This window comes from Notechis scutatus, chromosome 7, assembly GCF_049901735.1.
Source record: "Notechis scutatus isolate UNSWTSFEM ecotype Mainland chromosome 7, rNotScu1.2, whole genome shotgun sequence".
In the NCBI taxonomy this organism is placed as follows: Eukaryota; Metazoa; Chordata; class Lepidosauria; order Squamata; family Elapidae; genus Notechis; species Notechis scutatus.
In genome coordinates this window covers 14,564,302-14,590,842 of record NC_142015.1, presented here as the reverse complement: position 1 = coordinate 14,590,842, position 26,541 = coordinate 14,564,302, and the positions used below count along the sequence as shown (strand labels likewise).

The 26,541-nt window shown below is 42.6% G+C and overlaps 1 protein-coding gene across 30 annotated transcripts in view; it reads right to left on the bottom strand.

The window, feature by feature from the left end:
• The window catches only part of CAMK2B (calcium/calmodulin dependent protein kinase II beta), a 207,910-nt gene that overhangs the window by 116,268 nt on the left and 65,101 nt on the right, over window positions 1-26,541 (bottom strand). The gene's annotated exons all lie outside the window — the stretch shown is intronic.

The window sequence follows — 26,541 nt, the reverse complement described above, 5'->3', positions numbered from 1 at the left end:
CACCCCTAAGTAAGGAAAGCTTGTTCTCTGAAAACATTTCAACAAACCCTTGGGCCAATCTAGCAGCTCCTCATCAAGCAGGCGCAAAAATTTGACACTAGAAACTGAAGTTCACATCTCGGATTAGGCATTCCATTGGGGATTCCATTGTACATCTTACAATGGAAAGAAAGTCACCTGCCTCTCAGTATCTTCAAGATAACCATTTCAAGCATGAAAGGAAAAGGGAGGTTCCTTAAATGTGAAATACCAGGAGAAATCAAAGCAGTTGGCAAGGAAAATCTGGGCATTTACATGCTGACGATCTGAATTCTATTACAGGTAGTGCTTGACTTATGACCACAACTGAGCCCAACATTTCTGGTGCTGAGTGAGACATTTGTTAAGTGAGTTTTGCCCCATTTTATGACCTTTCTTGCTACAGTTGTTAAGTGAATCACTGCAGTTGATAAATCAGTGACCCTCTTGTGAAGCGAGTCTGGCTTCCCCATTGACTTTGCTTATCCGAAGGTTGCAAAAGGGGATCATGACCTTTGGAGGAGGGAGAAGACAGCAACGGACATAAGTATGAACCAATGATAAGTGTCTGAACTTTGATCCTGTGATCATGGGGCTGCTTCAAAGGTTGTAACTGTGAAAAATGATCATAGGTCACGTTTTTCACTGCCATTTGTAACTTTGAACTGTCACTAAATGAACTGTTGTAATGTCATGCCCCTGTTAGAATCTGATCCGAGGGAGAGGAGGAACAGCCGACAGGGAGTGGGAGTGTGGCTCCGGAGGTTGTGGAGGAAACTGGGGAAGGGCCCAGGCCGGCTGGGCCTTCAGAGGAAGACCCAGGCCCACACCCTCCTCATCCTAAGGCACGCAGGGAGGAGCAGATAAGGGAGAAATGTAAATGGTGTGGTCTACGGGGGAGGAAAGGGCCTTGATCCCCTTCATGGGCTGCGGCTGTGAGGACTGTTTAAAAGGACAAACTACACATGGGCCAGTGCTGGAAGCAAAGCGTGGAAATATTTCTAATCTGTCCATTCTTATCTGAGTTCTGGCATCCTTCCCAGTGTGTGTATTTCGATATCTGTGGATGTCTTCAAGCCTTTATCCTGCCTTGTCTCATTAATTGCTTCAGTGTGGTTTGTGTTGTTTTTTTCTACTTATAATTTATATGTATTTTGAGTTTGAATGGAAATTCTTCCTTTTTGCAACTATTTGTGGGGAAGTTTTTTTTCTCCAGTCAATGATAATTGGACCTTTGAAGCCAAGTTGAAGGAATTAAAGAGACTTCACCCGTTTTTGTGACTTTGTTGCTTTTGTATTCCCCCCTGGATCATCACATGTAAGTTGAGGACTACCTGTATGTCTTTTAGGTCCTCTGCACTGACAAACTTATTACCTTCTTCACTGCATTAGGAATCTGTGCAGGTAGCCCTTCAGTACAACCATTTCTTCAGTGATCATTTGAAGTTACAATGGTACTGGGGAAAAAAAGCAACTTAGGACTTCTCGCACTTACATGGCAGCATTCCCATGGTCACATGATCAAAATTTGGGAGTTTGGCCACGTGCCTGCATTTGCCATACAGGGAATCCTCAACTTATGACCAAAGGAGCACACAAACACACACCTTGGTCTCCTGAAAAAAATCAAGCATTAAAACCATGCCACAAATCTTTTTATAGGAAGGGCAAAAGGATTTATAAAATAGAAAAGGAGGGTTGTGCTTTCCAAAAACTTCCTGCTTCCACTCTCTGAAAACCACCAAATCATTTGATTTGGGGAGCGGGGAATGGGGTTGCCCCTGTCTATTAGGTGATCGCCCTTCTTCTGATGACGTCACCTCTTATCGTCCATGCACTTGGGAATGAACTATGCTCCCCAGTTGTTTGTAAGTTGCTTCCTGACATGTTCTCATACAGTTCCTCCCCTATATTAGAGTTGCAAAGTATGAGATCAGAAACCAATATGTACTCCATAATGTCCAGGTTCAAATTCTGACAATTCTATGTAATTCAGGTCCTTGACTTATGATCACAATTGAGCCCCAAATTTCTGCCATTAAGCAAGATATTCGTTAAGTGAATTTTGACTCACTTTGCAATCTTTCCTGCCACAGTTAAGTAAATCACAGCACTTGTTAAAAAGTTAGTCACATGATTATTAAGTTAATCTGGCTTCCCCATTGATTTTGCTTGTCAAAAGGTCACCAAAAAGGGGCCACAAGGACCCTGGGACACTCCAACAATTATAAATATGAGTCAGTTGCCAAGTGTCTGAATTTTGATCACATGACCATGAGGATGCTGCCACAGTCATCAGAGTGAAAAACGGTCATTTTCTTAGTGCTGTTGTAATTTTGAACTGTCACTGAACAAACTGCTGCAAGTCAAGGACTACCTGAATTGCAAAGATCAACATGCTGGCTGGGGGAATTCTGAGAGTTGAAGCCCACACATCTTAAAGGTGTCAAAGTTGAAAAACACTCTTGTGGATGAATGTCGATGCAAACAATAAACATTTTACTATTCATGTCTCACTTATTATTAAGCCTTTCAACCCAAAAGCTGGCTTTCTAGAAAAGTCCCTAATTTAAATCCAACATCAATCTAACCACTTTATGAGATAACCTGCAGCTCACAAAAGCTGCTGCCTTTTAATTAAATTTGTTAGTCAGAAAAAATGCTTTTTTTCCTGTTCTCCTCCTACAATTACTTCAGGTACCTGTTCCCTTGTCCAGTGGAAAACAGGACGTACAGGAGGTAGCTAATCAATAAACAAAAAAGGGTTAGTAGATACTACGAGTTAGGTAAAACAATACTACTAAAGGAAAGCTGATGCAATCCACAAAAGTATTTCAAATAATGAGCCTGTTTTGGGAAAAAACAGCCCACTTTATCATAAATAGCTAGCAATGCCGGTATTTTTGGTTAGAAGGCACAAAATACCATTTTCATCTGGATCCCTGGAACGAGTACTCACAAATTTATTCTGCCTGATAGCAGCACCAATTAATATGAATTCAGTATGATTAAGCCACTCTTCTGCAAACAGTAATTTTAACGAGCAAAGCCAACAGGTTCATGCCTATTAAAAAAAACAACCCACCCCAGTCAGCTCCCAAAATTTTCAATTTTCAAGGTGCACATTAAAATTCATAACCATTAAGGGAAATAAAAAGATACGAGATAGACTTTTCCACCACGGGTTAGTTATACCAATTAACTTGTCATCTTGCACTGCAGATGAGGAGGAATGGATTGTACCACCTTTGAGATATAAAAAGTATCTCTGCATTGTAAAGGCGACAAGGATTCCAAGCTTGCTTGTGAGTTTTCAATCCTTTCTGTTCATACTTTCAACACCCATCCTTCTTTTTTTAAAGCTACACCCGGATTCAGAGTTCTCCAAAAATAGACACAGCAACCAGAAGCACATCATGCAACTAGAAAGGGCTGAAAAATACAGTCTTATTAATCAGCCTTTTAAAATAAGAGAAGTTGCCTAAATCTAAGGTAATAAGGATGACATTGCAATAGGAAGATGAATGTTTTGGTGAGTCTAATTTCCAAGCAAATGGTGGCTAGGTCTTCAGTGCTAACTTTGCCTCTGGAGCTAATCAGCCTTTGCAGCCTGTAAACCTTTCTTTTTAAAGAACCGATATACCTTAAATCAGTGGTCGCCAACCAATGGGCCGGGGACCACTGGTGGTCCATGAGAAAATTTTCGTGGTCTGCAGAGAAATGTCACCCCCAAAGCATTCCCCAAAGCACAGGAATCCAGGCTGCACAGGAACACAAGGCTTCTATCGCTTGCATTGCTAACAACACAAGGTAGTGAGGGGAGGGGGGAAACTTGCCCCACGCGCCTGGCCTGGCCACTGGGCTGCTTCTTTCCGCTTCTTTCTTCTTCTGCTTTTGACTGCATGCAAGGAAAGCAGCAAGTCTTTCTTTCTCTCCCCCAAACTCTACCAGAAATGCAAGGCATCCTGCTCCAAGAGGCTACACCAGCGCAAAAAGTCTCACAAAGGGTCATTTCTGGCGGAATTTGGGGGAGAGAAAGAAAGACTTCTGCTGCTTCCCTTGCACGAAGCCAAAAGTCTCTCTCTCTTTCTCTCTCTCCCCCGAGAATGGAGCTGGAGACGGTATCCTGCGATCCCAAATAAAGAATGATCGATCAGTAGGGAAATGGGGTGGGGAATTTTCCTGCAGTCTTTTTTGGGGATTTTCCCACAGTCTCTGGTCTGCGGGATTTAAAATTATGAGTTTGGTGGTCCCTGAGATCCAAAAGGTTGGTGACCCCTGCTGTAAATGATATAGCACCAAAACAAGCCAGGGGAAATTAAGATGTGGATGGACATTCAGAGATGTGCCAAGCATGCCTTATAAACATGCCTGCCCAGATATTCCTATAGCTGATGGTTCCTATGTCTACATCAGGGGTGTCTAACCATGGCAACTTTAAGACCATGCTGGCTGGGAAATTCTGGGAGTTGAAGTCCACAGTTCACCCATAGTGAACATTGGGTTCACTTAACATATGCAGCATTTACTTATCAACTACCCACAAAAAAGGGGTCCGGTCACTTTAAAACCATCACAACTTACAACTCTAATTGCCATGCTCAGTTTTGGATGTAAGATGAAGACTACTTGTATGTCATTACATGGGCTCAATCCAGAGGTGGCATTTAGCAGGTTCTGACCAGTTCTGGAGAACCAGTAGGAGAAATTTTGAGTAGTTTGGAGAACTGGCAAATACCACCTCTGACTGGAAATTTTACAGTATCCTCCCCCTGCCACACCCACCAAGCCATGCCCACAGAACTGGTAGTAAAAAAAATTGAATCCCACCAATCCAAGACAGCATTTGGTTTGTAGGAGCTGATGTACTCAGTAGGTGAATTGGTACACGGCAGAGAGTGGTAGTCAAAGATCTTTGCATACATGCCCTTACTCAATTTTATTCCACCAAATATGACCATAGCTAACCCTCATTTGATTGATTGAATGCAGAAGAACACAGTACAATCTTATTTATAAGAAGCTAGTAAGAGAGCTCTAAATACAGAATACAGAATAATAGAGATGAGAGGAACCTTGGAGGTTGCTTCTAGCCCCAACCCCCTTCCCTGCTCAAGCCATTCCAGACAAGTGGCTGTCCAGTCCCACCTTAAGCGTCACCAGTAATAAAGCACCTGCAACTTCTGAAAGCCTGATTCCCCTGATTAGTTGTTCTCACTGTTAAGAAACGTCTCCCTAGTTCTTGGTTGTTTCTCTCTTTGATTAGTTTCCATCCATTGTTTCTTGTCTTGCCTTCTGATGCTTTGGGAAATAGGTTTGACCCCCTCTTCTTTGTCTTCTAAAAGGTGTTCAGCCTTGGTCTTGTGCATGTATGCATGTGCCATGTATGACATAAGGAACTAAAAACTACAAACTGGAAGTGGGCAAACAGATTCAACCAAAAAAATAAATAAAATAGTAGACCAATGGGGGAAAACATCAATTTACATGATTTTATTTTCACAAATAAGAGACCAAATGTATTTGTTCCATTTATAGACAACTGAAATCCTGGAAAGAATGCTACATCTAAAAGAAAGCAAAATTGAGTCAGGTGCTTTAAAATAGATTTGTGGAATTAAATGAGTGATGATAGCCCAGCCAGATCCTTAAAAAGCCACAGGGAAATATAATGCCTAGCGCCTCAAAGTTATATTCTTACGATATCAGGAAGATTCTAGTTTTAGATGTAGATAATTTTTAGAGCATCAGATATTTCGGCTTCTAATTCTCCATAAAGAGTATTCTCTGTTTTCAGTTCATTCCTCCTCCTGCAGCAGCCTGGATCCTGGTTGTTGCTTATCTAGTCTAGCAAGATATGGAACATCCAAAATAACAACAGCAACACAAACCTCCTGCAAGAATGAACACTTCTTCTAACAGTTGTGCCCTCCATCTCATGTACTTACATTCAAGGTTACAGCTGGAGCATCAGACAGGAATTTGGATGTAAGTGAAGTTATACTCTCTTCTTTCCAGAGGGATTTATTTATTTATTTATTTTTATTTATTTGATTTGCCAATTGTTTACAAGATAATAAGTATAAATGTATACATAGTTGTGAATACTTGAAATGGGTACATATAAGAAAAATAAAAGAAGAATAAGAGAAACAATAGGACAGGGACAGTAGGCATGTTGGTGCGCTTATGCACGCCCCCCTTCTGTACTTTAGAACAGCACTTTTCAACCTTGGCAATTTTAAGATGTATGGACCTCATCTCATTATCCCAAACTGCCCACTGGATTCATTCAAGTATTGATTTAGTGATTTAGCAGAAAACATTTATTTTTTTACCGACAAGTGCTAAAAATAATGATAACACAGCAGTTAAGTGGAAACAGCCTGCCAATTACAAGGGAAAAGTGAGGCTCCATAAAAAATGGATTCAAGAATTTCTCTTTGAACCATGTGCAAGGTAGACAACTGCCACTTTCTACAGGTTGCGAAATTATATTTTTTGGAGGCATGAAAAAAAATCAAGAATCTTTATTATAACATCCTTATTTGGATTTTTAAGGAGATTGCATCTTCTTAGTCTCTTCTTCTATCCCGTAACCTTAGCTACCATATATTTTTTTCCTGAAATCTATCCAACCTCCTTAATACTTATATATGATTCTCACTGCATTGTTGCATGTTCAGACAGTGACTGGCTTCATTAAAAAAAAACCTATGATTTTGTTCCTGCATTTCCTTCTTGCAAAGCCTTTATGATACATTTGTTTCTCCTTCCTAGCCACTCAGAACCACACACAAAATCCTGAGCACAATTAGAATGTTCTGACAGTAAAAACTTCCTCAAGTCAAGCTCAACTCTTGATAACTATCTGGGTATTTGCATCAAATGGTCTGCCGCTGCATTTTGCAGGAATGGCTTTTCAACTTCCAAGTCTATAGGTAGTTCTCGACTTACAACCACAATTGAGGCCAGAATTTTCATTGCTAAGCAAGGCAGTGGGTGGTTAAATGAGTCACACCTTATTTTACAACTTTTTTGCTATGGTTTTAAGCAAATCTGGCTTCCCCATTAATTTTGCTTGATGGAAGCTGCCTGGGAAAGTCACAAATGATGATCTGGGGACACTGCAATCACCATTGCCAAGTGCCTGAATTTTGATCACATGAATGTGAGAATGCTGCCACAGCTATAAGTCAAGGATTATTTGTAGTTATACACCATGGATTCTCTTGTACAGGTAATCCTCAACTTACGACCTCAATTGAGCCCAAAATTTCTGTTGCTAAGCAAGACATTTGTTAAGTGATGTTTTCCCTATGTTATGACCTTTCTTGCCACAGTTGTTAAGTACATCACTTCAGTTTTAATTAAGCTAGTAGCATGGTTGTTAAGTGAATCTGGCTTCCCCACTGACTTTGCTTGTCAAAAGGTCGCAAAAGGGGATCCCATCATCCTGGTACATGGCAATCATCATAAATATGAGTTGGCTGCCAAGTGTCGGAATTTTAATCACCTGATTATTGGAAGGCTGCAATGGTCATAAGTGTGAAAAACAGTCATAAGTCACTTTTTTCAGTGTCATTGTAAATTCAAATGGTCACTAAGTGAACTTTTGTAGATCGAGGACTACGTGTAGTCTCTCATCTCGAGAACTAACCAAGCATAACCCTGCTTTAGCTTTTCTAGCTAGGTGGATACATTATTAGAGTAGCGTTCTAGCTTACAATGCAGGCTCTGTCAATTGGGCAGAGGATATTTCTAACAGCTAGTCTGCTATTACCCAGTCAAATTAGCCCACATTAAGCTACAGAATTTGCTTTCGTAATATTCAGCTGCCGTTCCCCAACTAGAAACCTCTAAACTGGGGGTGTCGAAACTTTTGCAAGGAGGGCCAGATTTGGTGAAGTGAAAATGTGTGGGGGCCGACCATTCAGGCTGACATCCTTTGAACCATTAACATTAAATGGGAAAAATGCCGGCCAGCAGGGATGAGTGACAGGCTGAGCCGGCAGGGACAAGAGGCTGCAGGCCGCTCAAAATTTGAAAAAGGGCTGCAATTGGCTCCCGGGCCAGACTTTGGACATGCTTACTCTAAACAAAAATTACACCTATTCATGAAGGGTAGTTCTGTCAACATTACCTCATACTCATGTCTTGCTAGGAGTCACCACAGAGCAAGAGGAGAACTACTTGATGTTTTGATTCAGCAAAGCTCTCGCTATGATCATAGGACCAGCTGCTCGAACTAGGGGCTGCAAAGCCAGAAACTATACCCGGTGAAGTGGGCTGGCTTTCATAGGGCAGGTAAGTGCACACCACCTTTTCACTCTGTGGAAGAGCGGGATTTGTAGCATGTTGTGCATTAAGGTTTAGGGCTTACGGTATCTGAATTTGCATTAGTTTTTACTTTTGTCTTCAAAATTTACTTTTTTATTTGTTTGTTTGTTTGTTTGTTTGTTTATTAATTAATTAGATATAGTGGTGCTGGAGAAATACCGGGGCCTGAAGGAGGAACTGGAGTGGATGTGGAAAGTAGAGGCCAAAGTGGTCCCAGTGGGATTAGGAGCATTTGGAGCTGGGACTCCTAAACTGGGACAGGGGCTTCAGCCAATCCCAGGAACAACCTCGGAGCTCCCTGTCCAGAAGATGCAGTGCTAGAACAGCTAATACACAGGTAGTCCTCAACTTATGACCACAATTGAGCCCATCATTTCTGTTGTTAAGTGCGATGTGTGTTAAGTGAGTTTTGCTCCATTTTACAACCTTTCTTGCCACAGTTGTTAAGTGAATCACTAAAACTGATTGGTTTATAACCTGGTTGTTAAGTGAATCTGGCTTCCCCATTGACTTTGCTTGTCAGAAGGTCACAAAAGGAGATCACGTGTCCTAGCAACACAGCAACGGTCATAAGTATGAACCAGTTGCCAAGCATCTGAATTTTGATCATGTAATCACAGGGATGCTGCAAAGGTCGTAACTGTGAAATACAGTCATATATCACTTTTTTCAGTGCTGTTGTAACTTTGAATGGTCACTAAATGAACTGCTGTTGGTTGAGGACTACTTGTACTATGTAGAACTTTCAAACTCCCAGGCCTCTGGTCAAGGACCCAAGACTGAAGAAAAAACAGATCACACACACAACCATGGGGGGTGGGGGGAAGGAGAGGATGGATAGATGATAGATGGGTGGATGATGGATGGATACAGATACAGATTAACAGAGTTGGAAGGGACCTTGTAGGTCATCTAGTCCAACCCCCTGCCCAAGCAGACCCTACACCATTTCTGACAGATGGCAGTCCAGTCTCTTATTGAAAGCCTCCAGTGATGAAGCTCCCACAATTTCCGAAGGCAATTTCTGTTGCATGGGTTGATTGTTCTCATTGTCAGAAAGTTTCCCCTTATTTCCAGGTTAAATCTCTCCTTGTTCAGTTTCTATCCATTATTCCTTGTCCGGCCTTCAGGTGCTTTAGAAGATAGCTTGACCCCCCTTCTCTCTGTGGCAAATATTGGAAGACTGCTATCATGTCTCCTTCTCTTCACCAGACTAACCATCCCAGTTCCTGCAACTGTTCATTGTATATTTTAGCCTCCAGTCCTCTAATCATCTTGGTTGCTCTTTCTAAAATAGAACAGAATAGAGTTCTTTTATTGGCCAAGTGTGATTGGACACACAAGGAATTTGCCTTGGTGCAAATGCCCCAAGAGTCTCAACATCTAGATAGATAGATAGATAGATAGATAGATAGATAGATAGATAGATAGATAGATAGATAGATAGATAGATAGATAGATAGATATAGACAGACAGACAGACAGACTATTCATTCATTATTATTCTGATTGCCTTTGCATAACAGAATACATACATACTGACTGACTGAACTGGCTTGCTCAGTATGTCCCACAATTGCTCAGGGGAGATGTAGTCACACCAAGAAGCATCTTATTTCTTCCCATGGGGTTGGCAAGCAAGGAAGAGGAACAAGCAGGAACCCCAAATTGCTTTGTATTGTTTTGTGCCTCTCACCCTTCTACTATCTTTCATCGGGAGAAAAACAGGCGAGAAAAAGAATCTGTGCTGGTCCACAGAACCTCTCAAATTAAAGGTTTGTGAGCATATAGGTCAAGCTCCAAAGCAGCTGAGCCTAGGCCAAGCCTGGTAAGGCTACCTAGGCTGGGTGCTGTCAGTCAAATGTGCAAAGCTGTGGTCTCACTGGCAGAGGAGTGGAACGTGCGATTGAGCATGCTCCAATCTACCTGCATTGCAGTGGCTCAAAATGTCCTCTATTAACCCAGCTGTATGCTAATCCCATCATGCCCACCCAGGACACTGATTAGCACAGCAGCAGAGCCAGAGGAGGGACTTTTTGCTCTGAATACAGGAAGGTGGGGAACTGAGCAAGGAGGGGAAGCAGGGAAAAAGAGTGGGGGAAAGAGAAAAGGGGAAGAATAAACCCATCTCTGTAACAGACCAAGCATAAGTGTCTTGCTATCATTACTATCATCAGCATCAACCTAACCTCTTCTGCCTCCTCCTCTAAATGACCTTTTTTCTTGAGAAGCAAAATGAAGACTTAGGGTGCTGCAGACCAGCCTCACCAGAGCCTTGGAAAACCATAGTGGAAACTCACTGTCCATCTTGCTGGCCTCCACAAAAGTTGCCTTTGAGACTGAGAAGACCCCAAAATTGGTGGAAAGGAGAAGGTTGTTTATCAGGGAGGAAGGGAGGATATTTGAAAGACTCTACTCTGTAACAGTCTATTGTCAATTAATGAGGAGATAAAACTGCAAGAAAGACATGGGAAGCGAGGCCTTGTTACTACTTGGATGGAAACCGCTTCTCCTTCAGCCTTCACCAGACAGCCTCTGCAGAGTAACAGGGAAATGTGGAGGCAGGAGGTCAAGTTCCTTGCAGCTCCTTGTCCTCAAGGAAGCTAGATTCTCACTGAATCATGTTAGCCACATTTAGTATTACATTACACCCCATTCATCACTAAATATCTCTAGGCAAGGGATAACAATAGCAATAGCAGTTAGACTTATATACCGCTTTGGAAGGATGGAAGGCTGAGTCAACTTTGAGCCGGTCAGGACTGAGCTCCTCACAGTGGGCAGAGTCAGCCTGAAATGTTGCATTCTAACCACTGTGCCATCATGGGATCCCTTGATCTTCTTTCGAGCCACCCACTGATGCAGCGGGGAGGCAGGTATTCTGAACTTACAATGTTTGGCAAACTGTTAACCTCCTTCTCAGCCCCTGAGATGCATTTTCTGATTTTCAGGAAAAAAAGACCATTTTCCTGCTCCCCGCCCCCCAATGTTTTCATGCCAATTGCTCCTTTTAAAAAATGCTTGATAATCATTAACAAATGATGATTAAAAATGCTTTACTTCCTTTTCCCATCTTCTCTCACTTTCCTTTTGTGCTATGCTTTGCTCATTTTAAAAATCTGTTTCCTAAGGAACAGGACTGCCCCTAAATTAGATGCATTATGAAACTCGTTGATTGAAAACGTTGATTTAAAATGAACATAGTCTGTTGTCAACAAAGTAGCATTGTTGAAAATAAATCTGGTTACATGCACTAGTATGTGATATCATGCCACTTCCCGGCCTATTAATTTCTGCCCCCAAAATGGGCCTTAACTGTGAGCAAAATCCTGACATCCTTCATCAACACCAAATCTTTGCAGAAACCAATGGATTTTAACAGCTGCAGCTCAAAATACAGAAATGAGATGTGAAGCCAGCAACAACTGTCCTTGATCTCATCCACCATTCCTGAGGTCAAGGCAAAATAGGACTCCAAGGAAAGCAAGATGAGAATGGAAGTGTGCCCAAAGAAAGAAGACACACCGAGTCTAATGGATGGAAGATGGAAACAGGAGAGGGTCATCCATTCAGCTAAAACATGTCTCCATGGAAACACTCCACAGAAGTTCAGACTTTCAAAGGAAAGCAGCAGTTTGATGTGGGGTGGTGAAGCTATGGCACTTTTGAGATGAACAGTCCCTCAAAATGCCTTTACTTTAAGGCAACCTATAAAAGCTGCACACATAACGAAGTGCTGCAAGCCTACTCATTAGACACCTCTGAGCATGCTGCAAATGCCCATTAATACATAGAAACCGAATATAAGGGAAGCAGTTCAACTTGAGACGTAGAGAGCTCTATAGAGAAACTAGCACCGGTTAATCTCTTGATACTTAATGCTTCTCACCTTTAAAATTGCCCAGGTTTTGCTTTGTTCTTTATAATTGGGGAGGGGGGAGGGTTAGTTTGATGGTCATTTCCCCACCACCACTACTACAACCGGTAATACCACTACCTGAACTCGCCTTCTTTATATACAGTGATGGCTCTAACTTTTAGTAGAGCAGCACAATGCCATCAAGGTGAGATGCCCCCAGTTATGGGTCTGTCATCTTCAATCACCTTCGTAGTTTCTTTGCTTATTCTTCCAGGCAACCCATAATCCAATCTTTTTGGTGGCTTTGGAGGCTTTCCGGATATGATTGCTGAAAGCCTTACAATAGGCACACGAGGTAAAGTTAATCCCTCTTTCCAGCCAAGCTTGACTTCTGCTGATTTCATGAACACGTTCATGTAGTTTTCTTGGCAGCAGAACCAAAGGGATTGCTTCTTCCAAAATGCTTTTGATTTCCTAGACTAATTCATCAACCATGAGAATTTCTGATGGCTTTGCAACCAAACAAAACATAGCTGAAACTAATAAACCCTCCATAACATTCCCAAAATTGCAGCTAAAAATCTGCAATTTTCTGAATTACATATTTTTGCTGCTGTCCTATTCACTTTGTACCATTCTCTTGACTATTGGTGCCCTCAACCCTGTTGACTGAACTTCTCTGATGCTACCTAGTTCTCCATCTTGGCTCCATATTTTTATTTATCAAATTTATTTGCCATCCATCTTGCGGTTCAGATGACGCTGACTCTTAGGCTCAATGCTCCATCTTGTTTAGTTCTGCCTATCTATGCCAACTGCCAGTTGACCTTCATGGTTTCTAGCTGAACTCTTTTCCAACAGCCATGATCTAATAGTTTTAACTGGATGTGCCAGGAACTAAAATTTGGACATCTACATGAAAAAGTATTCTACTGAGTTAGTCCAGAAGGTGCTTTTAAAGTTTATACATGTATGAGAATATGGGTATGCACACATGTACATTTATGCATGTGTATGTGTATTGTCAATAATCTGCATGCAATATTCTTTCACTGAGTTATGGCTCTTTCCAGAAGCTGCTTTTTAAGAATGTATATGTGTGAGTGTATGTGCATGTACATATATACATATGTAGGTGCACATTTATTGAACACTTGTCAATAAGGAGAATCATGTACGTATTCTATAATATAACTAAATAACCAAATTGTTTCTTTCTCTTTCAAAGTAGCTATTTGTGTTAAGAGTTCTCCACTTTTTGATATATGGCATAGTGTATATTAGATGTGCATGCAGTTTTTTTGACAAGAAAGCAGCAGCCCTATAAGAAAAATTTTAAGCATGAAGCTGCTAAGTACCCTTTGACAAAATCAGCCTCGTTTGAAAAGTCATTGAAGAAGAAAAAATTTACCCCAATCGAAAAGCACAATTCTTCCTGTCAGACACATTAACTTTAAAATAGCTTCTTTCCTCAGCTTGTCAACAAAGAGTTAAGGACAGAGATGTACTGCTGCTTAATTAAATCAGTGATTGCAATACCATCCTAGAAGTTAATATATTCATGGCCAAAGCTATGTTCTTGAAAACTATGTAGGGAGATCAATCATCTTGGATTCGGGCCAATCTGTTGTGTTCAGCTACATTTGCAACCATCTAAAGTTATCCAAAGATTTTACAAAGAGAACAGGGTTGTTCACACTACACAGTTACAAATCAATCTTACTGCCCGATTGGAGTGATCTGACTCTGGAATGGCCAATAATTAAACTCTGCTGCTCAAAAGCTGCCAGATTGGAAGGATAAAAAGGCTTTTTTTAAAAAAAAAAATTCTCCTATGATCCCAAATTCTCCCAAATTCTCCCATGATCTGGAACACTGGTTTGGAAGGACATCTGTCCTTAGGGAAAATAATTCCCAAACATACACAAATAAACACACACATTTATATACACATTGAACAAAAAAGCATCAATGTCTTCCCTTAACGCTACAATTGAATAGAGAAATTGATCAAGTTTGCATTAGAATTCACTCTTCGTAATCTAAAACATGAAATACACAAAGACACAATTCAAAAAGTGCAGAATTTTGTGATATGGTTCTCCATTTTTTAAAAAAAAATATCTGTATGTGTACCTATCAGGGGAAAACGAAAACTAAAATATTAGTGAAAAATAGCAATAGCAATAGCATTTTGGCTTATATACCGCTTCATAGTGCTTTTCAGACCTCTCTAAGTGTACAAAATGAAGGAAATGAAGGAAAATGGGCGTTGGTAAATTTACCTGAGAACACCCTTTCTATCTATGCTGCTAGAGAGCCCAGGATGGTATGACTCCTCCTGATGACATCATCAAGCTGAGTCTGTCTAGTATAAAAGTAGCAGCCTGTGGGAGAAACCCCCCAGCTTTGGCGAAGATACTTGGCAGACTTTAGTGAGTGTCTCTGAAAGCCAAAACAGAATCGTGAACCACAATCCAGATGCAACAAGGGAGGGCTGGGCTCTCTAGCAGCATAGATAGAAAGGGCGTTTTCAGGTAAATTTACCAACGCCCATTCTCCTCCGTGCTGCTGCTAGAGTCCAGGATGGGACATACCAAAGCCTTCATGTCCTCGGGAGGGTCCTCATCCGGTCTCTCACTCTGAAGTAGGCACCACTCGCTGAAGAACCCGTCTGCCAAAAGCCACGCTTGTGGAGGCGTAGGAATCCATGCAGTAGTGTCTGATGAACGAAGACGGGGATGTCCATGAGGCTGCTCTGCAAATCTCCTCTAGGGATGCCTGGGTGGCCCAGGCAGCTGAAGTTGCAGCACTTCTAGTGGAGTGTGCTGTCAAGCCGTGTGGTACTGGCAGAGCTTTGGCTTTGTAGGCCTGTGTGATGCAAGCCCTGATCCACCTGTTTAAGGTGGCAGGAGAGGCCTTGTTCCCCCAGTGGGAAAGGGGAAAGGATACAAACATAGCCTCTATCTTCCTAAACGTTGAAGTGCATTTGATATAAATTCTAAGAGCCCTCCTAACATCTAAGGTGTGCCACTTGCGCTCTAGGGTGTGATGTGGATGGGAACAAAAATCAGGAACTACTATGTCTTGGGATCTGTGGAATACAGAATTTATTTTGGGTACAAAGGTAGGGTCTAAATGAAGAACAACTCTATTCTCGTGAAAAGTGCAGAGGTCCTGCCATATAGATAGAGCAGCCAACTCTGACACCCTTCTAGCTGAAGTGATGGCTATTAAGAAAACCACCTTGAAGGTCAAGAATTGAAGGGACACTTTTCTGAGGGGTTTGAAGGGAAGTTCTGTTAGGGCCTGGAGGACCTTGTGAAGGTTCCAGGATGGGAACCTGTGAACCATAGAAGGGCGGAGATTCGAAGCCCCTTTTAAGAATCTCTGAACTGAAGGTTGATGGGACAAGGAAAGAAAGGAATCCCAGGAGATGACTGAAGCAAGAGCTGCTACTTGACGGCATAAGGAGCCAGACCTTTGTCTAGGCCATCCTGGAGGAAACGGAGAACCTGTGGTACCCCCGCTACTGTAGGAGAGAGACCTTCCCTGTGATACCAATGACAAAAAACTCTCCAGGTGGCATTGTACATACGCATTGTAGAAGATTTACGAGACGCCTGGATAGTAAGGATAACCTGGTCTGGGAGATTGGCTTCTCTTAACAGTTGCCGCTCAAGTGCCACATGGTCAATTTGAACCACTGGGGATCTGGGTGAAGCAGTGTCCCTCATGTAGTGAGATCATGTGGTCTGGAATCCTCCAGGGAATGGCTACAGACAGGTTCACCAGATCTGCAAACCAGGGTCTCCTGGGCCAATGGGGGGCTAGGAGAATCAGCTTTGCCCATTCCTCCAACATCTTCCGAATGACCACCGGAATGATGGGAAGAGGGGGAAAGGCATAGAGGAGATCGGTCGGCCATCTGCTCCGAAGTGCACTGGTCCCCTCCACTCCCTGACAAGGAAACCTGGTGAAAAATCTGTTTACTTGAGCGTTTTGGGGAGAGGCAAAGAGGTCTACCTCCGGGGTCCCGAACCTGAGGGAGAGATCCCTGAAAATTGATTGGGGAAGGGACCATTCTGCATGGTCGACTAGGCTCCTGCTCAGCCAATCGGCCTGGGAGTTGTCGACTCCCGAGATGTGGTCTGCTTTGATAGATAGCAGATGTCTCTGCCCACCTCACCAACCTTTCGGCTTCCCTCATGAGTGCCCTGGACCTTGTGCCCCCCTGCCGGTTGACGTGCACCTTTGCAGCCATGTTGTCTGTCAACACTAGCACATGGGACCCCACTATCCTGTCCCTGAACTGTTTCAGGGCTAGATGGCTCTGAGTTCTAGCCAGTTTATGGGCCCAGTCCTGTCTAACCAGGACCAGATCCCTTGAGCCATGAGACCCTCCATGTGGGCTCCCCAACCCAGGAGAATTCCATTGGTGGTGATGATCAGTCTGTTTGGTTCCTTGAACGGGAGACCCTTCGAAAGGGCTGGGGAAAGCCACTACTTGAAGGAGCAGCAGACCTCTGGAGAGAGCAGGACCTTGGCAGATGTGTGGCTGGTTCCTGCTCGTTGAAAGGGGAGCAGGAACCATTGTAGAGCCTGTGAGTGTAGCTGTGCCCACAGAACGATGCCTATGCATGAAATCCTTTTGCCCAAAAGTTTGGACAACAGCAACAGGGAGACAGTGTGTTGGCGTTGGACCTGTCGAATGATCTCGATGAGGCTCTGTCCTCGGGCTGGAGACAGAAAAACTTGGCACAGAGTTGTATCAATGATGGCTCCCAGATGGAGCAATCTGGTTGTTGGGAAGAGATGGCTTTTCTTGGAGTTGATGGAAAAACCGTGGTACTGGAGGCAATGGAGAGTGGTTTGAAGATCTTGATGGGCAGAGTGGGTGGAGGACGATAGGATCAAGATATCGTCCAAGTAGCATTGGATCCTCACTGGAACAGACTGGAGCAAAGCCACCAATGCCGCCAGTAACTTTGTGAAGACTCTTGGGGCAGACGAGAGCCCGAAAGGAAGGGCCCGATACTAGAAGTGGGAATTCTGGTAACAGAAACGAAGAAACTAGCGATGATGAAGCCAGATGGGAATGTGGAGGAAAGCCTCTGTGAGATCAATGGAAGAGAGATTGCCCTCCCGAATGCGGTCCAGAATAGAATGCAGTCTGCATTTTGAAGCGCCTATATGGGATAAACTCATTCAGAAATTTTAGATCGAGAGTGGTTCGCCACCCCCACCCCCGAGGCCTTGGGGACCACGAAAAGCTGAGAATAAAGCCCACGTCCACATTGTAATTCGGGGACTGGTTGAATGGCCCTTATATCGACCAGGTGACTAATGGCCGATTCCACAAGTGCCCTTCGTAAACTGTCCCGGGAAACGGGGCAGAGTAGAAATTTTTCTGGGAATGGTGATAGAGATTCTAATTGTAACCCCGACCTTACTGTATTGAGTGCCCAGGCGTCTGTCGTTGACTCCTCCCATCTGGAAGCAAAGGAAGCCAAATGACCTCTGATGGGAGGGGAGAACGAGAAATTATTTAGAGCGACGGAAGGAGCGAACCCCTCCCCCACGAAAGGGCCGTTTACTCGCAGCTTGTTGTCTGCCGGTAGCCTCATGGTGTTGATCTTGATGCTGAGAATACGCTCTCTGAGGTCTGGAGAAGCGAGAAGTGTTTTCGGGCCTGAATGAGGGAGGCCGATATGGGGTAGGGCGGAAGTCTGCCCTCTTTCTTGTTGATGAAAGGACTTTCCTTTTGTCTTTTCTTTCAACAACAAATGGGTCAAGGGCATCTCCAAACAGCTTCTCACTGGTACATGGGGCAGAAGCTAGTTTCCACTTCCGTCGAGGCTCCACTTGCCAATTTTGAAGCCATAGCAGTCTCCTAGCTGCCACTGATGATGCCATGGCCCTGGAAGAGAACTTGGCGGCATTGAGGGTGGTGTCCACCGAGAATTCTGCTGCTGCTATGATCTTATTGAGGTCTTGATGCAACCTACAGTCTGATGGAGGTATGCGGCCTTGAAGTTGGCATAGCCAGCGGATGGAAGACCTTGTAAAAAATGATGCAGCAGTCGAGGCCCAGATGGCCCAAGCCGAATCTTGATGGTTATGCTTCAGTGTTTGTTCAGAGTGTTTGTCCTTTGCCTTAGTACGTCCTCAGGCTCAGTTGGAGTGCTTGAGGAGAAGGAGGCCACAACTGGGGCGTCTCCTGGGGGAACTGCCAGAGCTGTAGCTAAGGAAGGACCCATGTTGTAGAACCGCCTATCTTGGGATGATGGGCGGGGGCCTGCAGTGGGGAAGGCAAATTGTTCCTTGACTAAGTCAAGAAAGATGATGGGGGAAGGAAGGATCTCCGAATGAACAATGGGTTTGGAGAAGAGGGAATCCCCATGCTCTGATTGTACCACCTGAGGCTCGGGGGCAATTTCCTCCGCTGACAACTGGGCTGTGACCAGTGCCTTGTGTAGGAGAGGTTTGAATAAAGTGGATTTGAATACAGAAGCCGAAGGAGGCTGATCAGGCCGTTCCAGATTTCTCCCTCTTCCAGATCAGAATCAGGGGAGGAGCCGCACTCAGATGATTTCTCATACTCTCCCTGAGTGAGGTCCACTCCTTCCGCATAGGTAAGATGGGCCCTTTGTTTTACATGGCAAGGTAGTCCCCTTTGGGGAATCTGAGCTAGAGGAAAAGCCAGGAAGGAAGGCTGAGGTTTGTCTGAAGGCCTGAAGATGTGTTGAAGCCCTTCTGCCAGACTCTGTCTGATGGCTAAGGAGACTACTTCGTTGATGTCAGAAGATCTGCCCTTGATGGAGGATCCGGGGGCCGAAGACCTGCTGCTCTTGGTGTAAAAGTGGCCTCTGGTCTTGATTGAGAGCTGCTTTGGGCCACGGATGGGATAGATGAAGAAGAAAGATCCCAAGGAGTCTGGGCGAAGTTGGGACCTGACCTGCTCAAGTCTTGAGGTCCTGGTTGGATTTCAGGTCACTCTGTGGACCAGGATTGGAGGTGGCTAAGAGGAGCTGAGGTATCTTCCCTCTCCCTAGAAGTAGCTGGCTGAACAACTCGAGGATTAGCTGGTTGAGAAGCCTGTTGTAGTTGACCCCTCATTTGTTCAATAGTTTTGTTGAACTGCCTTTCTAAGGCTGCATGCCTTCGTTTCTCTGCCTTTAATTTGGCCTGGGATGTTTTCTTAGGGCCCAAAGCTTTGGCCCTAATCTTGGCCGCCACCTCCCTTTGAACAGACTGGGAGCGTTGTCTCCTTCTCTTTCTTTTGCCAGCTTGGGGGCCTTGAGAGATCAGGCCTGAAGGCTCTGTGTGGACCTTGTCTTGATCCATTGTATGCATAAACAGACACAAAGGTGCTGGAAGCGATCCTCACTATGTGTTGCCTATGCAGTAGCCTGAATAGGAGCTTATGAATGGTAGAAGCTGGCCTTTGGAGGATGATGCCACCTAAAATGGCCGCCCGCCACTTGCTTTAGAAGAAGAAGCTTTCAAAATGGCTGCTTGCCACGTGCAGTTGAAGAAGAAGCCTCCAAAATGGCCGCTTGCAAGAGCTACAGGGTACACAAGTGTTAAATCGCTCCTTAGGCTGTAAACAGCCCCAAACGGCGAAATTGGCATTAAAGGGAAAACCGCGGTTTTAACGATCAGCTGAGAGGCGGGGTTATCGCCAATGCAATCTTTACAATCATGATAGCCGAAATCGCTTGAGGGAAGACTGTGGGGGAGGATCAAGGGTTACTCCCTACTTACAGTCTCCCTTGGATGAAGAAACGTCAAATCCTCAGCGTTGCAGGAGAGTGGAGCCCCACTCTCCTGAAGGCACAGCTGCGCCGGTTCCCCGGGAGCTATGCCAATGATGAAGATAGCTTTCGCTTTTGCTGCTAACTAAACTGCTTTCAGAGACATCAGCTTATGGTCATCGAAAGAAGCTGAGTCAAAGCTGAGGGGTTTCTCCCACAGGCTGCTACTTTTATACTAGAAGGACTCAGCTTGATGATGTCATCAGGAGGAGTCATACCATCCTGGACTCTTGCAGCAGCATGGAGGAGAATTGCAATAGAGCATGGGTAATATAATAAACTGCTTATGTTTTCAGGAGTCTTTTTTCCATGTTTTAAACTGAATGAATTTGGGGAAGGAAAAATGGAGAAAAACAGAAATGGAAATGGACAGATTTGTCCTCTCTAAATAACACTTCTAATAAAAACATACAGACAACGTGTGCTTAAGAAACATGCTCTTCTGCTAAAACGAAAAGGACTGGAACGGCTTCAAAGTTGCCTGGGTTATGTCCTTAGTTTGAATTAATCTGAACTGAACTGAGGAATTAGAACATCTGAGGCTCTCACAGAGACACAGATTTCCTATGATGGTGAGAACAGATGGAAATATGGGAAAAGCATAAATGGAACTATAGAAATGGACAGTCAAGGAATTGTCGCCCTCAATTAAGTTATAGCTGTAGTGGTAAGATGCTTTATGGAGAAAGATACAGAATGTGAAGAAGATACAGAATTTCCAAACAAGCTTTTGGTCCATTTTACCAAGATGCTACCCGAGTGGTCAGAATCTTAAGAAAGATGCCACTTTGTCCCTTCTCTAACACATATCCTTGATCACCTCAGCCTAGGAGCTCCCATTTCACCCTTTACTCGGTACATACTTGTTGCTTTTTATTTATTTATATTTATTTGTAGCCTGCCTTTATTTTTACAAATAACTCAATTCATTGAACATCTTAAAACTCACCTTCCTTCTCCTATTTTCTCCAAAACAACTCTGTGTGGTGACTTGAGATGAGACAGGGTGACTGGCCCAAAGGTGACTGCCTAAAATGGGACTAGTGCTTACATCACCCAGCTGGCCTTCATGCCTATGGTGGTTCTAGAACTCACTCTCTCCCACTTTCTCATCTCCTTCCCTACAGTACAAAAGACATCACCCTCCTTCTTTTCCATTCCCTTTTTAGAAACATTTGGCTGTAGCATCAAACCTGCAATCAATCACATAGGGATTCATTGAGGCCAGACACCTTCACTGGCAGGAATCTAAATTAAAAGCACAAAGAAATGCCTCTCCTTATCCAAACCACTGCCCAACTCAGCACTGGGCTTCGTTGTTTCTCCAAAAGGCCTATAGCAGGAATAGACACACTGAGGTCCTATGGAAACTTCCTGTCTTTGGATCCTTAATGTTGAAAATCAGCAACAAAAACCTCCCCATCTTCTTTAGCCACGAAACATGAGAACTGCAGCTAAAGCCTTAAAATAGTGGAGAAGGAGAAGGAGCAGAAGAAGCACAAGTACTCACTCTCCAGTTGCTGCATACTTGTTGCTTTCTATTTATTTTTATTTTATTTATTTGTGGTCTGCCTTTATTTCTACAAGAAGATGACGGAGGAGGAGGAGGAGGAGGAGGAGGAGGAGGAGGAGGAGGAGGAGGAGGGGAAAGAGGAGGGAGGGGGAGGGAGGGAGGAGGATGCAGATACAAATACAGATTAATAGAGATCTTCCCTTATGCCCCAGGCGTGCACCAGCTTGTTTATATTCAGATTGAGAAACTTCAGGCTCTTCTTACATGCGCAGGAGTACCCTCCAACCAGGTTGTATAGCATAGCATAGCATAGAATTCCTTTATTGGTCAAGTGTGATTGGACACACAAGGAATTTGTCTTGGTGCAAATGCTCTCAGTGTACATATAAAGAAAAGATACATTCACCAAGAGTCAAGAATCATAAGGTACAACACTTAATAGTCATAGGGTACAATAAGCAATCAAATAATACTAGGAAACAGTCAATAAAAATCTTAAGGATGCAAGCAACAAAATTACAGTCATACAGTCACAAGTGGGAGGGGGTGAGTGATGAGAAGATTAACAGCAATAGTAGTGCAGATTTAGTAAATAGTTTGATAGTGTTGAGGGAATTATTTGTTTAGCAGAGTGATGGCGTTCGGGGAAAACCTGTCCTTGTGTCTAGTATCACCGTCTTTCCCCCCCACCATAGACCTTGTTTTCTTTGACTCATCAAAAGCATATTCTTCCCTGGCTTACAGGAGCAGGAGAAGACAAGTACCAATTGTCTTTTCCCCTTTATGCTAAGAGTGAGCGTATGTGTGGGTGCTCAGTTGCACTCTATTCAAATGTAGTCCTTTCTAAAGAGCCAGTTAACACTGGTATTTCCAAGACACGCTTCTCTCTTTCAAATTCAATGCATTATCAATATTCAGAGAAAGGAAAATCCTTCAGCTCAAAGACTAGGTCTAATGCTTAGTCGGGTCTATGCATTATTTTGGTTATTGCTGTGCTTGGTTTCTGCTTCTGAGCTGAACTTATTCCTGCTCCCTCTGAACTGTGAAAAACTCATTCGGTTACCTTCTGATTTCACACAGCTTGCAACAGGTAAAGAGATTGTGAATCTAGAATCAACCAATTATAAATACCTTTCAAAGTCCACATGAAATCCAAAGTGTTAGTCAAAAGAAAAGCTGATGTATCAAGTTAAGGTCTGATGACAAACGGGAGAACAGAGGGCAAGAGAAATTAAGATTCTTATTTAAAAACCAGTCAGGTTTTGGGGAGCAGAAATTTCTGAAGAAAGTCTGACAGTTAAACCTACAAAGTGAGACTGGACAATAAAAAAAGAAAAAAGAAAATAATGAAAAGTGAAAGCAAATAATTAACAAGGGATTTACATAGGATGAAATTACTTTCTTACAAGTTATGTGGTACAGAGTTGGGATTTCAAAAGAGATTCTTGGAAAGTTTTGAATACAATAAACCTTTTAAGGAAAATACTATCTATTCGTCTATAAAATGCCAAGCAGGTTTTTTGATTTTTTAAAAATCATTTTTGCAAAGTGGCTGATAATTCCCCATATGTGGTGACTCAATCTGTATCAGATTCCCCACCCCACTCCGTATTTAATAGCCCAGAGAGAAGAGAGGTCAACATGATATATCCACAAGTACCACAATGTAAACCAGAGATCTTCCACTTGTTGTGAATCACAGGATCACATGGAAATTCATCCACAGGTAATTGTGGCTAGCTAACTATTAAGAAGCCTTTCAAATCTGAGGGTGGCAAACACCATTCCCAATGAACATAATGACAGTTCATGAAAATAACTCTCAAAATGATGTGGCTCTTTTATGTAACAAAACTAAAGGGGGAGTAAATAACAGTCTGAGTCATAGATCTTTTGTGTAGCTAAATCCCATAATTTATTTTGAATTCCTATTTAGATCTGCACAAAATATTTATTTGTTAGGGTCAGTATATACGTAGAAGTGTTTCCTAACCTCGCTGTGCACAACCATCAATATATTAGAACTAGAACTCCCAGATTTTTTAAGAAAACTGGGTCTGCATTACATTAACTGTGGTGGCGCAGTGGTTAGAATGCAGTATTGCAGGCCGACTCTGCCCATTACCAGCAGTTCGATCCTGACCGACTCAAGGTAGGCTCAGCCTTCCATCCTTCTGATGTTGATAAAATGAGGACCCAGATTGTTGTGGGCAATATGTTGACTCTATAAACTACTAAGAGAGGGCTGTAAAGCACTATGGAGTGGTATATAAGTGCTATTGCTAAGTGCTACTTCTATGAGGAGCAACCAACCAAAAACCTCTTTCTCTAATCCTAACTAAGGAAGGGCAGTCTTACAGGGGGAATAAAGATCCTTTAAAGATCTGGTTCCTTAACTATTCAGGATTTTATTTTTATCCCATCTTCATTATAATTTATAAATCACTCAAGGAGGCAAACGTATCAAATATTCCTTCTTCCTCTTCTTTTCTCCACAACAACCCTGTGAGATGGATTGGTTTTAAGAGTGACGGCCCCAAAGTCAACCAGCCAGTCTTGTAATTTTCAAGGAAATCACCAGTATTTTAAATTGTACAACTGGGAATTGAGAGCAGCAGCTGTAATATTGATGGGATGTCAGCCTTCTAACTCCTTGGAATACTAGCTCAACCAAAAACTTCTCTCGCTCGTCTTCAGCAGTAATTCAGATCAAGGTGACCATATCAGAATTGCAAAACTCTGGACAAAAAAGTCTCTTTGCTGCCATGTGGTATTCTTGGTATTTGCTGATCAAATCTCTAATTCAGGGAGATCCTTGGCATTTTGCAAGAAACTGAATCAAGACTCTGGTATATAAGCTGTAACGCCTCTCAAAAAATACATATAGATACCCTGTTTCTCCAACAATACGCCCTCCCCCAATAGGAAGTCCCAGCATGTTTTATAGGCATGAAATGAAATTAAGCCCCTCCCCCCAAATTAATACCTATATTAAAACATGCGAAATGGAGGGAATGGTGGGGGGGGCTTGCCATTAGGAAGTACTTTTTTTGCACACCCGGATATGGTGCTGCCTGCGTTGACCCCGATACGAAGTGCCCCACCAACGCCGAGGTCAACATCCAAGCCGTCGCCGCCTGCCCGAAGATGCAAGGGGGGGGGAATTAAGTCACCCCCGAAAAGACGGCCTAGCCATTTTTTCGGGGCTGGGAAAAAAAAAAGACCCTTATTATATGAGAAACATGGTAATAACAAATCTCATTGTTCAGATTATTTCGAGTATTCTGCTTAAAAGGTGCTTGTTTTATCATATTATGTATGATCAATTAGCTTGAAGCACACAGCACATTAACTATAGTTGGTGGTTACTATAATGCGAGAAGAAACCAATCTCACATACAGATAGTCCTTGACTTACAACAGTTTATTTAGTGACCATTCAAATTTAAAACAGCATTGAAAAAAGTGACTTATGACAATTTTTCACACTTATAACCTTTGTATAGCATATCCATGATCACATCACCAAAATTCAGATGCTTGGCAACTGGTTCATATTTATGACCGTTGTTGTGTCCTCTTTTGCAACCATTAGATGAGCGATGGGGAAGCTTAACAACCATGTTACTCACTTATCAACTGCAGTGATTCACTTAACAACCATGGCAAGAAAAATCATAAAATGGGGCAAAATTCACTTAATAAATGTCTCACTTAGCAACAGAAATTTCAGGCTCAATTGTGGTCATAAGTTGAGGACAACCTGCACCTTTAGAAAACTATAATGACACATCTCTTCTTGTACACTGCAGGAATATTTGTCTTGAAATTTCTCATTAAAATTTTTTAATCAAGTGAAAAGATTTATTACTATTAAATTCATTCTACAATTCAACCTCTGCCATTTATTTCAGTTCAACTTCACCTCAGTTCACCTTCTGATTGCAGGTTTATATAGAGGTTATATTGCAAGATTATATACAAGCAGGAATGATATCTGAACATTACTAAATGTTGATACAGCTTCTAATTTTGAGCATAAGCCATAATAAAGTTTATTATTATTACTATACACTATTACCTAACATATCACTTTCACATATTTCTGTGCTAAGTTGGGACAACAGGATAGTAGTCTGTTCTCATCCCATGGACTTGCATTTGCAATGGAATCAGAAGCAGGGAAAAGAAATAAAACAATAAAGTATTAATTGAACAAAATCATGCTGTTTTTTCATAAAAATCAAGTGGGGGAAAGAGTCCTCCAAATTCAGGAAGAGACAACGATTCAAATAATCTTTCAAGGTGTAATTGTGAGAGGGTGTATAAAACTGGGTTAGAAATGCCTCTGAACTTTAGGATGTAAGACCTGGATTGAGAAAAACAAACCAAGTGTTCAAATCTTAAGAGAAAAGAGCATCAATGTGAAAGTTCCTATTTAAAATCTTGAAAGATACCCATTTCTGTGTTAGGCTTCATACAGGCATGACTAAAAGCCTCAGATCTTCAGTCACTCACCCCCTGGTTTAAGAATTGGATTAATCAGTAGAAGCCTTCCACAGTAGGCATAAGACTGGATTAGATATTTTACTGCAGACAAGAATGACACCATATACACCCAGCAGATGCGCCTCCTGCTGTATACAGGACTCAGAAATGATAAAAAGGACAGTCTGATCACCATTAAATGAAATAAAGATTGACTGACTGATGGAGTACCTGAAGGCAGGACCAGAAGCAATAGATGGAAACTAATCAGGGAGAGAAGCAATCTAGAACTAAGGAGAAATTTCCTGACAATTAGAACAATTAATCAGTGGAACAGCTTGCCTCCAGAAGTTGTAGTCGCTCCATCACTGGAGGTTTTAAAGAAGAAATTGGACATCCATTTGTCCAGAATAATATAGGGTCTCCTGCATCAGTAGGTGGTTGGACTAGAAGACCTTCAAGGTCCCTTTCAACTCTGTTATTCTGAGTCAAGCAGGTGTTAAGAT